We start from the raw sequence: 17,733 nt of genomic DNA, 5'->3' as shown, positions 1-17,733 counted from the left end.
GTGATGTACACACATGGGGGAACCCTAAAAGTTGGTGGTCGACTACTAATTCTCATTGACCCTTTTGACCCTTGGCCGGCCGGCCATAATAGGTGGCCGGCCGGCCACCTGCAGCTCCAAAACTGGCCGGCCGTGATCCTCATGATTGGTACTTTACAGCTGTGCACTTTTTTTCCCCCAAAATATCTGTATCCGAGGGAAATATCTTGTGGGGGAAAGATTACCTCCTTTTTGCCGCACCTTTACACCCTCTTTTTGTCCATATAACCAGCTGGTGGCCTTCTTTGTTAGAGTTAGAAAAACTCTCCTTCAAGTCTCCATAGCCAACTCCATCTTCTTCCCTCTCAATTCTTCAAAAAAACCCTAAGTCCCTAACCTTCATTCCTTCTACACCACCAAGCTCTACCACCACCACCTCACTTCCAGTAGCAAGGAAGGTTTCTAGAAGGCAAAAGAAGCTGCAAATCCATCCAAGAAGCAACAAAAGCTTGAGTCTTCAAGGGTAAGTAGTACTTTTACCCTTTTGACCCTTTTTCTTGATCTATTTCTAAGCCCCTCTTGCTTTTTGTTTCAAGCTCCGGCCCTAACTGAAAAGGGCCATCTTTTGAGCTCATCTTCACTTCTCATTAAGGGCTCAACCCTGTTTGAGCCCTCCATAACACACTTGCTTCATTGATCATCTTGTATGTCATAGTTTTGCATGCTATTTTTGACCCATGAGAAATTTATTTTCGAGCATGTTGTAAACTGATATTAGGCTTATTTTGAGCCCTTCTTCAATATTGGAGAAGGGCTCAACATTGTTTGGTGTCTCCATGTGTCACTTGTAGTTATATCCCTTATTTGGCCCCATTTTTTCATAAATTGATAGCCCTCTTTCCTTCTGTTTTTGGACCTTGGTCCGAACTGAAAGTGGCCTTATTTTGGCCTATACTTCATGTTTCATTAACACTTTTTTTCTGTTTGGTGATTATTTTATATACTTCATGTTATAGCACCTTTTGAGCCTTGTTTTGCATCATATTTTTAGCATGTTTGTATACTGATTTTGAGGCTCCCATATACTGTAAATATTCATATTTTTGGTCCCTCTTCAGTGTTGTAGAAGGAAATTTTTCAGTTTGGGTTTTGCTTATACCACTCGCTTCATTACCCCTCTTTTGGCCCCTATTCTTGCATGCTATTTTTCCCCTGCCTATACTTGCTGTTTGTCCATGTTTATAACTGTGAAAGTGCATCTTTTGGGACTGCCTAGCTTCTGTCTTTGCATTGTATGTCCATATTGTGCATGTTTGGCATAGCTATAGGCCATTTCGGGTGCCTAATGTTGCATTTCGGGACATTTCCTTGCATTTCATGTCATTTCGCTTCATTTCGGGACTGTTTTCCCCCATATTTTAGTGCTGAAATTCCATTAGTATGCTTGCATATCATTTTTGCCATATTTCATTACATTTTAGCATCGCCTCGGTTTGCGTGCCCGTGTGCACGCATTTCGAGGCACTTCATTTTTATCCGACGGCATCCTATGTGAGTGTGGCTGAGGCTCACTTATGTTGGTATAAGCCCATTTGTCATTTCCATGTCATTTCATTACATTCCGCCACCGCCTCGGTTTGCGTGCCCGTGTGCACGCATTTCGAGGCACTTCATTTTTATCCGACGGCATCCTATGTGAGTGTGGCTGAGGCTCACTTATGTTGGTATAAGCCCATTTGTCATTTCCATGCCATTTCATTGCATTCCGCCACCGCCTCGGTTTGCGTGCCCGTGTGCACGCATTTCGAGGCACTTCATTTTCATCCGACGGCATCCTATGTGAGTGTGGCTGAGGCTTACTCATGTTGGTATAAGCCCATTTGTTATCTCCATGTCATTTCATCACATTCTATCATTGCCTCGGTTTGCGTGCCCGTGTGCACGTATTTCGAGACACACATCATTGCCTCGGTTTGCGTGCCCGTGTGCATGTATTTCGAGACACATATCATTACCTCGGTTTGCGTACCCGTGTGCACGCATTTCGAGGCATCTCATTTTCATTGCATTTACCATTGCCTCGGTTTGCGCGCCCATGTGCACGCATTTCGAGGCATCTCATTTTCATTGCATTTATCATTACCTCGGTTTGCGTGCCTGTGTGCACGCATTTCGAGGCATCTCATTTTCATTGCATTTACCATTGCCTCGGTTTGCGCGCCCGTATGCACGCATTTCGAGGCATCTCATTTTCATTGCATTTACCATTGCCTCGGTTTGCGCGCCCGTGTGCACGCATTTCGAGGCATCTCATTTTCATTGCATTTACCATTACCTCGGTTTGCGCGCCCGTGTGAACGCATTTCGAGGCTTCTCATTTTCATTGCATTTACCATTGCCTCGGTTTGCGCGCCCGTGTGCACGCATTTCGAGGCTTCTCATTTTCATTGTATTTACCATTGCCTCGGTTTGCGCGCCTGTGTGCACGCATTTCGAAGCATCTCACTTTCATAGCATTTTACCATTACCTCGATTTGCGTGCCCGTGTGTACGCATTTCGAGGCATCTCATTTTCATTGCATTCATGTATCATCTCGGTTTGCGTGCCCACGTGCACGTATTTCGAGGCATCTCATTTTCCATAGCATTGTATATGTTAGGATTGTATCTTAGTTGCCTTTCAATGCATATCATGCATATTGCATCATGTCCGGAATAGGAGTTAGCCCGGGCACGGGAAACGAGGTACTTTTCGTACTCCGAGTGACGGAATGTGTCTCAATTCCCCAGTCGCCGACACTCCGGATTATCCATGATGGAGTTAGGTTTTAGCTGTAGTTTCATGTGCATTCATCCTATATTGAGTTGTGCATTTCGATTCCTCGGCCATCATGCCTTGGTATGCGTGATTGGTGGCACGAGGATCGAGACATGCATATATCTGTGCAAATACATTGCTATGCCCCTTTCCTGCTCTCTGTTGCAGCAAAATCAGGAATCAGCAACTTTTTGGGGCTTGGCACGCATTTCAAGAACAGATGTAAACAGAGGCTAATTGGGGCATTCCGGTGGATTTTCGCGCAAGACAATCCGGACATGCATCATCCATCAGAAGCAAGGCAGTCCCTGGCCTGCACGCCAGTTTTATTTGCTTTCTTAATTAATTCTTTAATTAATTAGAATTTTGTAATATTTTGGACTGTAATATTCTTTTATTTGGGACTGTAATATTTGGACTGTATTATTTATTCGGACCCTCTGCGCGAGGGCATAACTGTAATAAGTGTGCGTGAGTGTGTTGTATGTCTTCCAACCCCACGTCTTTCTCCCTTTTATTTATCCGCTTATGATGGTTAGATTAGGGCATATTTAAAATAGCATACAGTATGACAGCATGTTTGCATCATTCATCTGTATCGCATGCACCGGGCTCGGCGCATCATACTAACTGCATTGTACTTTCAATTCCAAATTGAATACATGATAGCTGTAGCATTTCAGATACCATCTTAAAATAGCCGAGCCTGCTATAGTTGCATTTTGCATGTGTTGCATTAGGCATTTCTGTATATTTAGGATCACGCATGATTTCTAATGAAGTTTTTATTTTGGCTTGGAGTACTCGGTAAGCTTTATGCTTTAGCATCCTTGCATGCGTCTGAGTGACTGCCATGAATAGCATGCTTACCATGAGGCTAAGGCTATGTGCTTATCTGATATAACTGCCTGAATGCCTGTGGGTGAAGGTTGGGTTACTTAAATTGGAATAAATCATCAAATGTTCTAAAGCCTACTTGCGGGTAGCAAACCATTTTCAAAAACAAACATGAAATGTTTCGTTCCAATTCAGGCGACCCGGTCTATATTTATATGCTGTGCGCATCACATAGTAACCTAGGCTAATAAACCGGAATAAGAACTCACAATGTTTTCAAAAAATGATATCATGGTTAGTAGAGGCCGGTCTATGACCGGGCGAGCGGGGGTGCTCACGAAGTGACCTTCCCCAATCGTACCCAAGTTCCCGAGCCGAGGCAACTTTGGTGATGACGGACACGTGGCCTTTTGGCACCGAGTCAGGGTTTCCTAAATTTCCCAAAATAAAATATTTAGGTGGCGACTCTGTATCTGGCAAAGCAGTCCATGTTTGGCACTTCTTTCAAAAATCAGTTTTCTCAAAACGATTTGCCAGATTTGGACTCTTTGGTTCAGACTTAGAACCGTGACTAACGAAAGTCGAGTCCGAGCTGTAGCGAGGTCCCCCGCGGGCCTGTCTACAATGGGTTTTGAGTTGTTTTATTGCTAGTGTCCCTATTTAATTAAGGACAAAAAATATGGTAAATTATACTTTTTACCCCGAAGCTTTCATTTAAATTTTAGTTTGATCCCTGTCTTTTGATTACAATAATTATGTTCCTATACTTCAACTTGTGTTTTAATATGGTCCTTCCGTTACCTACTGTTAAAATTTTTGATTGAAAGTGCTCACTTGAGGGCCACATGAGCACATTTTAGAGCGTTAGAGGGAAAAATAATTGCATGATAAATTATGCTTTTCACCTTCCAACTTTCACTCAAAATTCAATTCAATCTTTCATGTTTTAACTTTTACTCATATTTTAAATGGTGGGATGATAGGAGAACCACATTGAAAAAACGGTTCAAGTCTAATGACCTAATTGTTGCAATTAAAAGATGACAGACCAAAGTAAAAATTGGGTGAAAGTTTGAGGGTAAGAACTGTAATTTACCCAAGAAAATACTATGCTGAAAAAAAAAAGAGAAAAAACTTAAGCTATTGAAGTTATGCTCTTCAGTTTTCGTGTTTGTTATTTATTTTGTTTATCTTGAAAAGAGATTTCAAAAAAACAAAAAACACCCAACTACAATCACCTTGTGGGCATCTAAATTTATAATGCCTTGAAGTTACCTTTTACTCTTCCATATTTTTTGAGTTTTAGCTTTTGATTTGAACTTACTCCTCACCTACATTTTTTTTCATATTTTGAATTTAAGTCTAAATTATTTTCTTTAATAGGTCAATAAAGCGCAATCATCTGTGAGAATTTTGTTGGTTAGTCAATCGAAATCATCACATTGTCTTTCATATCCAGTAGTTCCATTAAGTCTCAAGCAAGTTCTTGTTTTTGTGAGATCAGAAGGGTCCACTACTATGAGAAATCACAACCATGAATTTGAAGGTCATAGAACAAAATTCGGAAACTCCACTTCAAAGTTTAGACACACAAAATAGTGCGGTAATAGATGATGACTCAAGCGATGAGTCTAGTGCAGAAGACGAATTGATCTTGAGAATTGATTCACTAAATAGGCTTTGTTTTTGCCAGCCTTTTTGATTGTTCTTTATATCTAGATTATCACAATTGTAAATTAATTTTTAGATATTCATTTGAAAATATGAAGTACTTTTAAATTCCAGTGTAATGTACAAAAGAAATTTTGACTAAATAAGAATGTACCTGATGAAATATAGGGAAGATTGGCCTAGTAATGGAGAGTGGGTTACATGCTAGAGACATTTTAAAATTAGTCAATTTTTTGTATTTCAATACTAAATTGTAATAATCAAACCAAACTTAACCTTTTGTGTCTTACTCAAATGGGATCGGTTATATCAATCAATTTTTGTCAATGTGCTCTTTTAAAGGCTATGGGTTGATGGGCCAGGGGAGCCATAGATTGATGTAAACAAACACACATAAGAGAGAAACACAGAGTTTATGCGGTTCAACAATAGCCTACGTCCACAGGCAGCAAAAATTCTATATATTTTGGAGAGATAAAAATTTACTCGATATTTTCTCACCACTCCCTTCTTCTTCAATTCAATGTTTGCATATCAAATACAATAGTTTACTTCTCTATTTATAGAGTTTCTTCAAGGTGAGATGTGTAAACGGTGACAGAAATTTCACTGCATTTTGAACACGTTCTAGAAGCTTCAAGGTGTCTCCATTGTTGACCTTTAGGATATTGAATTCAAGATGAACACTTCTTCTGGAGTCTTCTGGTTTGGTCTTCACAAGAGAAGCCAAGCTTCTCTTTTCTTTTTCTTTCTTCATGGAAAAGTAGAGGGGAGAGAAATTGAGCCAATTCCCCACAATTCTCTACCTTGGCAAAAATTCTCCATCCAAACTATATAGTGAGCAATCAATGCTGCCATGCACCCGAAGGTGCTTACATTTGCTCTAAGTGGATTAAGTCCAAACACTGTTTGTACTTAACTCCAATTATGTTCTTCTCTGTTGGGTTTTCTTCTGTTGGGAGAGATGCACCGTGCTTCGAATCCTAACCCTCTCTTGGGGATTCTCCATCCCAAGAGTCTTCTTCTGTGCAACCGTAAAATGATCAGACTGATCATACCACTGTCATGGTGATTGTTTCATTCTGTAAAAGAGATTTCTTCTTTCCAATGAAATTTTTCTTTCCAGTTACTCAAAACCTTCCAGGTTGGGATAAGTAAATTTCTTCATTCAAATCACCATTCTTCTTGGCGAATTTCTATTTGCAACTGATTACCTTTTTCATGTTTGGTAGTCATTCCACATCCCAAATCATGTTCTTGTGTAGATTCTATATTTCTTCTTCAACATGCTTTTTTTGCTCGGGATTCTTCTTGGCAACTTCAGTTGTTGAGATATCATTCCTAACTGCTAGAAATGCATAAGATATGATATTCACGTATCTTGCCAGTTTTCTGGTCTCTCTATTCGACTTCATGTAGCAATAGACTCTGATTGCTGGGATGTTGTTTTGACTGATTGTTCTTCAATTCATTCTTCTGAGTCTATTGGTGCATTAAATTCCACCCGTTCCATTCCAATGGTGTTGTTCTATTCACTAGAGTCTTCAAGCTTGTTTTTCTTAAGCATTTCAAACTCATTAAATGTGACATCTCGACTAACTATGACCTTCTTCGATTCAGGGCACCAAAGCCTGTATCCTTTTACTTCATTACTAAAGCCCAAGAATATCCATTTCTTAGCTCTAGGATCAAGCTTACTTCTCTGCACATGATAGTAAGTCGGACTACCAAATATATGCAATTGATCATAGTCGTTGGCATAAGTGCTGAACCATACCTCCAAAGATGTTCTTTCTTCATTTGAAGTAGTCAAAAGACGATTGATAAGGCAATGAACATATGTCACAACTTCAATCCAAAATTGATTGCCTAAACTAGATTGAGCAAGCATACAACGCACCTTTTCCAATGGAGTACTGTTCATCCATTCTACCATTCCCTTCTGTTGTGGATTTTGCCTTTCAGTTATGTGATGTACTCTACCTTCTTTCTGATAGAGTTCCTTCAGCGGATCAATAATGTTCTCTTAACCATTGTCTGATCTTAAGGTCTTCAATTTTCTGCCAGTTTGGTTTTCCATCATGTTTTTCCATATTGTGAAGATGTTCACAACTTCATTCTTATACTTCATAGTGTACACCCAAACACAATGAGAATATTCTTTAATAGATGTGACAAAACAGTGCTTACCTTATTTCGATGCAACTTTGGAAGACCCTCATGCATTGGTATGCACATAGTCCACTTTTTCTTCCATGCAATGTTTTATTGTCACAAACTTAACTTTAGTCTTCATGCAATCTGTGTCAAATTTGTCAACATCTTCATTCTTTCTACTGTTGGTGGCTGCTCCACCTACAACTGTACTCCCTTGCAAGAAATGCAAATTCTTTTTTTTGTTTCCTTTCATTATTACCCGAGTTCTCGATGCTACTTCGAGAGCTCCACCTTCCAAGGTAATCTTGAAACCTTTGGATGCTAAAATACTCAGCAAAACAAGATTCTTCTTCAATTCTGGTACATACTATACTTCTTTCAGAGCTTGAACTATTTTATCATGTACCTTCAGTTGGATGCTTCCTATTCCCATTGTCTCACAGGCAGTGGCATTACCCATAAAAATTGTTCCCCTATCTAGCTTCACAAAGTCAAAAAAACTAGTCCCAATTGGGACACCGATGGAAAGTACATCTAGAATCCATAATGCATTCATCAGAATGGCATGGAAATGATGGAGCAATACAAACACAATCTGAATCTTTATTGTCCTGAGCAAGGCTAACTATAGATATCTCATTGTCATTAATCTCCAGACAATCAGCTTTCTAGTGTCCTTTCTTTCGACAAAGGGCACATTCATCTATAGCGGGTATTTTTCTGGTTGACGGTTCCTTAGACATGAACGGGATCAGTTTTTGCTGCTTCTATATGATCCTCTCCCAGATTGCTTCTTATCTGATCTTTCTCGTACAACTAAGGCTCCACCTTATGTGTCTTGATAATGGGCCTTCTTATGTTTCTTCTGGTACTCATTGTTAACCAATGTTTTAGACACATCTTCAACCTTGATTTCTTCCTTCACATAGAGCAGTGTGGTAATCAAGTGCTCATATTCATCTGGTAAAGCATTCAATAGCAATAAAGCCTTGTCTTCGTCTTCAACTTCAACATTTAGATTGAGTAGATCTGCAAGCCTTGTCTTCCTTCTTCCTCGGTTACTTGATGAAGCTATTTTTTCTGCCATTATTTTTCAAAATTCTGAAACCACCAAAAAAGCCTTTCTTAGGGATGTCTAAGACAATTTGGGATACAACACCCTTAACAACTTTGCAAAATTTGGATGCAAATCTAAAGAAATGGATAGCAAGGTTGCATCTGGAACAGTTGATTTAGGCAGGGGCTACTCTCCCTACGTAAAAAATCAGCCCAAAAGTGCCCCAAAAATTGACCAAAACCTCAGGGAATATTTCGTTATTCAAGAGAATATTCTGTCAAAATATTCTTCATAGAGGGAATATTTCGTTTCTGGCTAGGTTGCTGATGTGGCGATCAACGCTAGCGTGGTAGTCAAACATGTTGATGTGGCTGCTGACGTGGCAATTAACCAGGTTGTCGGAGAAGATATGGCAGTGAGGTGGTTTTTGGTCAACATAGACGTGGCTCGGTCAACGTTAACATGGCGTGCTGGCAGGGCACGAAATATTCCACAGAATATTCTTCTTGGGCTCCACTTGGCTTTGCGGCTCAGCTTGGACGGTTGACTTTTTCAAGCCAACTTTGACTAGCGATTGGGAGAGCTTTTGGTGTCCGTTTGAGGTGATTTTTTTTTTTAAAATTCCTCTACTTAATGAGAGCTATTTAATGGTGTGTTCAGAAGTTGATTTTGACAAATTCAAAATCTGGGAAGTTCTGAAAAATGCCTCTAATTTACTGAAAATTCACCTCGCCAGGCTCTGATACCAATTGTTAGGCCAGGGGAGCCACAGATTGATACAAACAAACACACAGAAGAGAGAAACATAGAGTTTACATGGTTCGGCAAAGCCTACATCCACAAGCAACAAAAATTCTATATATTTTGGAGAGAGACAAATTCACTCGATGTTTTCTCACCATTCTCTTCTTCTTCAATTCAATGTTTGCATATTAAATACGATAGCTAACCTCTCTATTTATAGAGTTTCTTCAGGGTGAGATGCATAGGTGATGACAGAAATTTCACCTTCAAACGTGTTCTGGAAGCTTCAAGGTGCCTCCATTGTTAACCTTCAGGAGGTTGAATTCAAGATGAACACCTTGTTCTAGAATCTTCTGGTTTGGTGTTCACAAGAGAAGCGAAGCTTCTCTTTTCTTCTTCAATCTTCATGGTGAAGTAGAGGAAAAAGAAATTGAGCCAACTTCCCCACATGGGTGATGTTCCATCCCCCAATTTTTTCCACAGGGTCTTACTAGTACTGTCTAAATTTTATAGGATTATACTAAAATAAAAAATAAAAAAGTAATTATACTAAGGTTTTGGAGTCACTTTGTAGTTTATGAAAATTTGTTGATTATGTGGCTTGGTGACGTGGACTATCTTTTGTGGTATAGCTTGTCCATATCATTTGAGCTTGGTTGAATTGTGTGGATGAAAAAGGCTATATACTTTGTTTAAATTAAATAAATTTATATATGTATTTATTATCGCATCTCATGTGAGATGAGGTTTTTTCCTTGCCTTACCATTCGGACATTGGAATGGACTGATTGCTTACTTTTCAACTATACATTTTCTGAATGTATTGTATTTTAGTTGCCTAACATTTTATTTCATAAAACATCACTTCCCTTATAGTTATTTTGTAAATTTTCTTTAAATTTTGTAAATACCAAATTATAATATGCTCTAATTTAAACAAGTATTTTTATGAAAAGAATTTTTTTTTTTTATCAATGACTATAATACTCATTGAAGCCTGTTTTGAGAGTGCACTAGTATAAAGTAGTAGAATGAGAAGTCTTTTTTTTTTTCTTGGGCAAATTTTACTTTACCCTTTCATAGTTTGGTCTATGTATGGATTGTCTCGTTATCATTTAGAAATAATTATATAATGCTTATGTGATTTGTGAACTACAATGAACCGTTAGTTTTTCGTCTAAAATAACAGGTTATGAGAGTCATACGGTTGTGTGGAAAGTATGTCTAATTTAAGACGAAAATATCCTTTATGCATCTTTAAATTTACAAAAGAATGCTTATTGTTTCCTCATTGTACTCCATTTTCTTTCCAACCATTTAGCACCTCGTATACCTGCTGGAAAAAATCACAGTTGCATTTAGTCTATCAACAACTTAAGGAGGTTGAGTTTTTAGTGCTATTGTTGTAGGATTTGGGTTTTGTCTTGCAAATATTTGAAAAATGTTTCTAGTAATAAATATCTTGGTGTTGCCATAAACTCCATCAAACATTGCTGGCGCATCACCCAATCTCACCACTGTCTCTAACAAATTAGGTCTTAGAATTGATCATGAAACACCATCCAGAGACATGAATTAGAGTAAACAAAATTAATGAATGCCATTATAAGTGTATACATGAATTAGAGCAAACAAAGTTATTGAATGTAATTATAAGTGGGTACATGAATTAGATCAAATAAAATTATTAAATGCAATTATAAGTGGGTTTGTACATTGTGGCTTGGCTTTTTCACGCACCCTTTCGGAAACTGGAAAAGAAGCCATACAGTTCAGACTCTCGCGGTTCTGAATCTAACCTCACAAGTGTAATGTGAAATTAATAAATACCAAAGAGTGAAAATCTAACAAATCATTTTGGAAAATTGATTTTGAATCAAAAGTGCCAAAATTGGACTGCTTTGCCAGATACAGAGTTGCCACCTAAATATTTTATTTTTGGGGAAATTTAGGAAACCCATGACTCGTGCTAAAGGCCACATGTCCATCATCACCAAAGTTGCCTCGGCTCGGGAACTTGGGTATGAGAGGGGAAGGTCATGAATTGAGCACCCCCGCTCGCCCGATCAAAGATCGGCCTTTACTAATCATGATGTGATTTTTTTTATAAACATTATGTGCTATTGTTCCGATTATCAAACTAGCATTACTATGTGATGTGCACAATCAAGTATTGACTAGTTTGCTCAATTTGAAACAATTCAACTTCATGTTTGTTTGTGAAAATGGTTTGAATTTGTCACCTCAAGTGGGCTTAAAGTTTGCGGATTTTCCACTCAACAAAGTGGGCGTAAAGCTGATTTGCCACTAGACATAGTGGGCTTAAAACGCACATTTGTTGAATTGTTCTAATTCAAACAATAAGTCTTCATCCACAGGCATTCAAGCAGTTTATCAAATAAGCATTTAGCCTCATGGTGAGCATGCCAGACATGGCAACATTCACATTCATGCAAGTATGCTAAAGTATTAAAAACTCACCTAGTACTCTGAGCCAAAGGAAGACAAAGTTAGAAAAATATGCATGATTCCTAACTATGCTAAATGACTAATGCAACACATGCAAAGAATGCAATTAATAGGGTCGGCTACTAATATGACATATGATTCGATTCGATAACATGCGGTTGACAAGTATTCAAAGAAGGTATTGAAATGACAATGCAGTTTGAATGATGCGCCGAGCCTAGGTGCATGCTAGACAAGATGAATGTATGCAAGCATAAGGTATGCTAATTGAAACATGTCCCTAATCTAACCATCAAAAGCGATTAAATAAAAGGGAGAAAGACGTGGGGTTGGAAGACATACACATTATTACATTTTTCTCTCACGAAGGAGAGTCCGAATGAAGAGCAAAACTAACTAGCAACTAATTAGGGCTAAGCTAATTAAGCTAATCTACTTAAGCTAATTATTACAAACCAAATAAAAAGCTAAACTAATTATTACAACACTTGAATGAATTAACTAGTAAGTCAACTAATTAATTTACAACACAAATGTAAGTAAACTAAGCAATTAACATTTCTAACTATACTGCCACTACTCTACCTCGGGAAATGGAAGATGCACATGCTTGGATACCACCCGAAAAGACCTCCCGAAAAGACCTCCGTTTTGCTCTCAAAAGCCTCTGCTTGCATAGTTGAACATTTCCAGAACCATTCTGCTCCACCTTACCAACATTTTGTTGAGGTTTACATTAGTGGCCAGCTGGCCATGAATGAATGCTGCCGGTCATCTGCTAGCCATGAAGGTGGCCTACCAGCCATCTATGGTGCACTGCCGGCCACTGATGCACTGGATGACTATGCTACAACAGAGTACAAACAAAGCAAAAAGAGGGTTCTTCCAAGGATTGTCTGCACAATTCACCTCTCATTTTCATGGATAAATCTAAGGAGTTGTGAACTTAAACCACAAACCACAAATTCAAGCAATTTCATTGCATGATGGCTTATGATTCAAGATGTGAAAGCTCAATGAATGCAAAACAAGACACTCAAGAACCATCACCCTATCATGCATGATCAAGGGCAATGGGGACCTAGGAAACTTGAGACATTTCATCACTTTGAGTATGAAATGTACCAATTTTCCTTATGTTCAATTAACGTTCGATTGAACACACAACACACAAGTTGTTATCTTGTTCAATTTTAGTCCCAAGTTGTTAGTTACTTATTTTGGCTTACCAACCATTCCTTATTCCAATTAAGTCCATTGGTGAGAGTTCTCTAAAAAGAAGGAAGTGTCAACCAAGAGGTGGTTTAAGGCGTGAGAGAAGCTTCATGCTGTTGGTAATGAACCCGGAAAAGAGGATTAAACCATTAAGCATGGACCTCAATATCTCAAGCTTAAAGAATCCCAAGTTTGAAACAACCCTCAAAGAAAATTAAAGAGTGAAGAAATGAGGGAGGTTGCAGAGCTTTAGGTGCTGAAATGAAGTGTAAAACAATAACAAAATATGCAATCAACTCAAACAAGGGGTGTCTAATGGCCTAAAACACCACCCTTGTGAGGGCCTTTACACTACAACTATACAAAACAAGGCTCAACTGACCCAAACAGCCCAAAATAGAGCTAAAGCAGTTTAAAACAAAAGCAAAAACACGCTGAAATATAGCTACAAAAAGCTAGAAAAACATACCAACACATGGAGTTAACTAGGCTAGCAAACAAGACACAAGGAGGGGAGGCTAACCCCTCTAATTTTGGACTTCAAAACATGCTTTTTGCCAATAAAAATACTCTAAAATTTAGTGGTTAAAAGCCCCAAAAATAATGATTTGGAAATGGGAAACAAAGGTGCAAAAGCCTTAGAAGTAAGGAATAAAGAAGGGTGAGACACCCCCTTAACCTTAAATGACTTAAAACACCAATTTCAACCCATTAAAACAGAGATTTTTACAGCTCAAAAATAGCCCAAAAAGAGTATAAAAAAAACGATGGGAAAACAAGTATGCAAAGTAAGCTAACAAAGCTAATATTATACCTCTTGAAGAGAAGAGTGATTCTAGACAACAATCCAAGCCAAAACCAACTTGTAGAGCTCCAAGAGGGCCTCAAAGAACCTCCGCTCAAAGATGATCAAGTTTTGTTAAGGAAGTCAAGGCAAGAGTGTAGTATAAGTAGGCAAAAGCGTAGAGAATTGCAAAAGAGAGAGAGAGAGAGAGAGAGAGAGAGAGAGAGAAAATTTTGAGTTTGAAATCTTCTAACCTCAAAACATGAGAGAGGGACTCCTTATATATAGAAAACATGAATTATATACAAGGATATCCAGCCCTCCATGTGTGGGTAGATGCATGCATCTGTGCAACCAGCTGGCACAGCTAGCATAAAATATTTGCAGAAAACACTGGTGGCTGGCCGGCCGCCCATCAGTGATGGCTGGCAGACCAGAAGCTCTAGCCGATAGCCTTCACAGATGGCTAGAAGCCACCAAAGACTACAGAAGGGAAAGACCAAGACATGGTCCAAAAAGGAGACAAAATGGATGCAGGGTTTGAAAGGCTTGAACCTATGGCGTTCTGCTGAGGGCTTCAAGTGCTCGACGAGCAATCAAACTCATCATCGGATGTACTTGCAAGAATATCCAAGTCTTGAAGGGCCGTCAGAAATGGGGCGTCTACAGTTGCCCCTCTTTGACAGAACTCGGAGTTATGCAATGGCCTGAGTGAATGTCAAAACCTAGAGATGACCCATTTTGACAAGGTCATAAGACTTGGACAAACAATCAAGATAGAAAACAAAATGGTTGTGCCCGTAGGCTACCTACGTATCCCTTCGCAAGGAATCAAACCAGCGTAGTTCTGGGGCAAAATGAAAATGATATGCATGATGCAGTAATATAACTTATGATCATGAAATGAGGCTGTGTAATGAAACATTTAAATGCAAATGCTATTGAAAGAAAATGCCTCAATTAAACAAATTGAAACAAGGCACAACAATTCCAAACACGAAAACAAAACCATGCGCCACGTGCGAGAAACACAAATCCAAAATACATTTCATGCAGAAATGATGTAAGAAAACTATGCAAGCTTAACTACATATCACGCAGAAAAGACAAAGAGCGACGTAACCATCAGGCACACCCGAGGCCTCAACCAAGATCCTAACGCGTCTCACGTGGAAGGAGAAAAATGATGGTGTGAACACCGGGCGCACCCAAATGTTTTTAACTAATACAAGTAACCCACGCGTCTCACGCAAGAGGAGAAAAGATGGTGTGAACACCGGGACACACCAAAATGTTTTTAACTGAGGAGGTGGTGTGAACACCAGGATGCACCCGAATGTTTTTAACTGAAGGGAGTGGTGTGAACATGGGGATGCACCCAAATGTTTTTAACTGAAGGGGGTTGGTGTGAACACCGGGACGCACCTGAATGTTTTTAACTGAAGGGCCAATCCTAACACATCTCACGTGAGAGGAGAAGAGGTGGTGTGAACATGGGACGCACCCAAATGTTTCTAACCGAAAAGAGTAGTGTGAACACTAGGACGTACCCGAATATTTTTAACAGTAGCGGGTTGGTGTGAACATCAGGACGCACTCGAATGTTTTTAACTGAAGGGTCAATCCTAACGCATCTCACGTGAGAGGAGAAGAGGCAGTGTGAACACCAGGACGCACCCGAATGTTTTTAACCGAAGGGGTGGTGTGAACACCGGGATGAACCCGAATGTTTTTAACAGAAAAGAGTGGTGTGAACACCGGGATGCGCCCGAATGTTTTTAACCAAAAAGAGTGGTGTGAACATCGGGACTCACCTGAATGTTTTTAACCGAAGGGTCAATCCTAACGCGCCTCATGCGAGAGGAGAAGAGGTGGTCTAAACATCGGGAGACACCCGAATGTTTTTAATCGAAACGTCAATCCTAACGCGTCTCACGCGAGAGAAGAGGAGGTGGTGTGAACACTGGGACACACCTTAATGTTTTTAACTGAAAAGAGTGGTGTGAACACCGGGACGCACCGAATGTTTTTAACCAAAGTGTCAATTCTAATGCGTCTTACACGAGAGGAGAAGAGGTGGTGTGAAAACAGGATGCACCTGAATGTTTTTAACCGAAGCAATCAATCCTAACGCGTCTCACGCGAGAGAAGAAAGAGTAAAAAGGATGTGATCTGAAGGGCACGAACTATTGTACCTGGAACTCCCTCGAAAGAACCGTACATACAATATTGTGCATGTATAGGAAAGAGATTTAACAAATGAGATATAGTAAGAATACATATTCTATGCATGATTGGTAATAGGAGCATATTCTATGCATGATTCAAAAGCGAATGCAAGATGGGAATGCAATTCCCGTGAAATGCAAATCTTATAACAACATATGTGAAATGCATATTCTATGCCACAAAGTGAAGTGCATGTTCCATGTAACAACAAATAAGAAATACATGTTCTATGCAAGATATCAAAGCATGATTTGACAAGAACAAACTCAAAGGCAACTTCTGATTCACCTCACGGAAGAATTACAATGTGTTTAAAGGATACACCTTGTTCATATTGACAAGTGACGAACATCGCGCACCAAAAACACAGTTTTGAGTTTCCTCATAGACATTTTAAATCAGACAGTAAACAATCCCTTCAATTCTTGGAAACCAAGGACACAAAACAGCATCAAGAACCCAAGGAAAACTACTGGTCACCTGCCGGCCATGAAGGAAGGCCGCCAACCAGGTGTCGGCCAACAATGGTCCTTGCTAGCCATCGATGGCAGATTGGGGGCAATTTGGGCAATTCGGCTCAAGCCTTTAAGTATGAGCCACCATACCTCGTTTCCTCACTTCCTCATGCCCGAAAATCATCTCCCTCTCTCTCTAGATGCTCATTCTCTCTAGATTTGCACTTTCTATGCGTTTTCCAACAACCTACGCGAAGTTGATTCGCTAAAATCTCTTTATTTCTTTCACTTTGAACCGATTGAAATTTGATTTCGGTGCTTCTTTCCTCACTTCCACCATACTAGGCTTATTCCCCTCGAGTTTCTCTTGAGTTTTGTGCACTTTTCCTAGCTTTGACTTTTTCCTCCATTTTCTCTCTCCTAGGATTTGACTTTTTCCAAGTTTATCATTTTTCTTCATTTTTCGTCACTTTTCACCCATTTCGCACCTATTTTCAGATGGAAGACGAGGTTCCTCATGATGGGGCTCCTCCGGAGATTCCCCCAGTAATTCCACCCGTGTCGGAGGTAGAGGAGTCGATGGCTAATCTTGAGGTTGACTTAGAGGCGGAGTTCAAGCCAGAGACCGAGCTAGAGCCACTACCATTGAGGGTACAACCTTTCAATCCGGCGAGATATTACCTACAGACACACATACTCCCCACTTCCGGAGGCATCAGACACTTCACCGAGTTCGCCCGTGGTGCATCGGAGGACCTTTTGTTGAGGGAGCTAGAGTCTCTTTTGTCGGCCATTGCCATCGAGGTAAAAAATCTCTTTTTTATGTATTTTTGCCTTTAGTTACTTGCAATTCCTGCACTGCCTCGTATTCGGATCCACTTGATTGCATTTCATACATTGCCTTTATCTGACCATGCACTGCCCTTATATCTAATGCATTTCATGATTGACAAGGCAGATTCGGTCTCTTTTGCTCCGGCTTGACACGGGTCGTCACGAGCCATCCCCTCCTAGGAGCACTAGTGGAGAGGTGGTGGGACACCACCAACTCCTTCCACTTTTCCACTATAGGGGAGATGGCGATGACTCTTTACAAATTTTCTATGATCACCGACTTAGACATAGGGGGTGATCTGATCCCTATTGATATAGATATGGAGGAGTGAGAGGCAGCCTGGTTTGAGCTGCTGGGGGCATACCTACCCATATACCGGACAAGGATGGTGAGATACACTTGGTTCGCAGAGTGATTCAAAGGGACTGAGCCCGAGACAGTAGAGGAGACTGAGCAGTACGCTAGGGGCTTCCTGATGTTTGT

The 17,733-nt window shown here is 39.8% G+C and overlaps 1 pseudogene; it reads left to right on the top strand.

Moving 5' to 3' along the window:
• The window catches only part of LOC114276948 (sodium/hydrogen exchanger 7-like), a 70,996-nt pseudogene extending 64,426 nt beyond the window's left edge, over positions 1–6,570 (top strand).
• The last annotated feature ends 11,163 nt before the right edge of the window (positions 6,571–17,733 follow it).

The sequence above is a fragment of the Camellia sinensis genome, chromosome 11 (assembly GCF_055761805.1).
Source record: "Camellia sinensis isolate YWXY chromosome 11, ASM5576180v1, whole genome shotgun sequence".
Classification (NCBI taxonomy): domain Eukaryota; kingdom Viridiplantae; phylum Streptophyta; class Magnoliopsida; order Ericales; family Theaceae; genus Camellia; species Camellia sinensis.
This window is presented reverse-complemented; position numbering and strand designations above follow the sequence as displayed.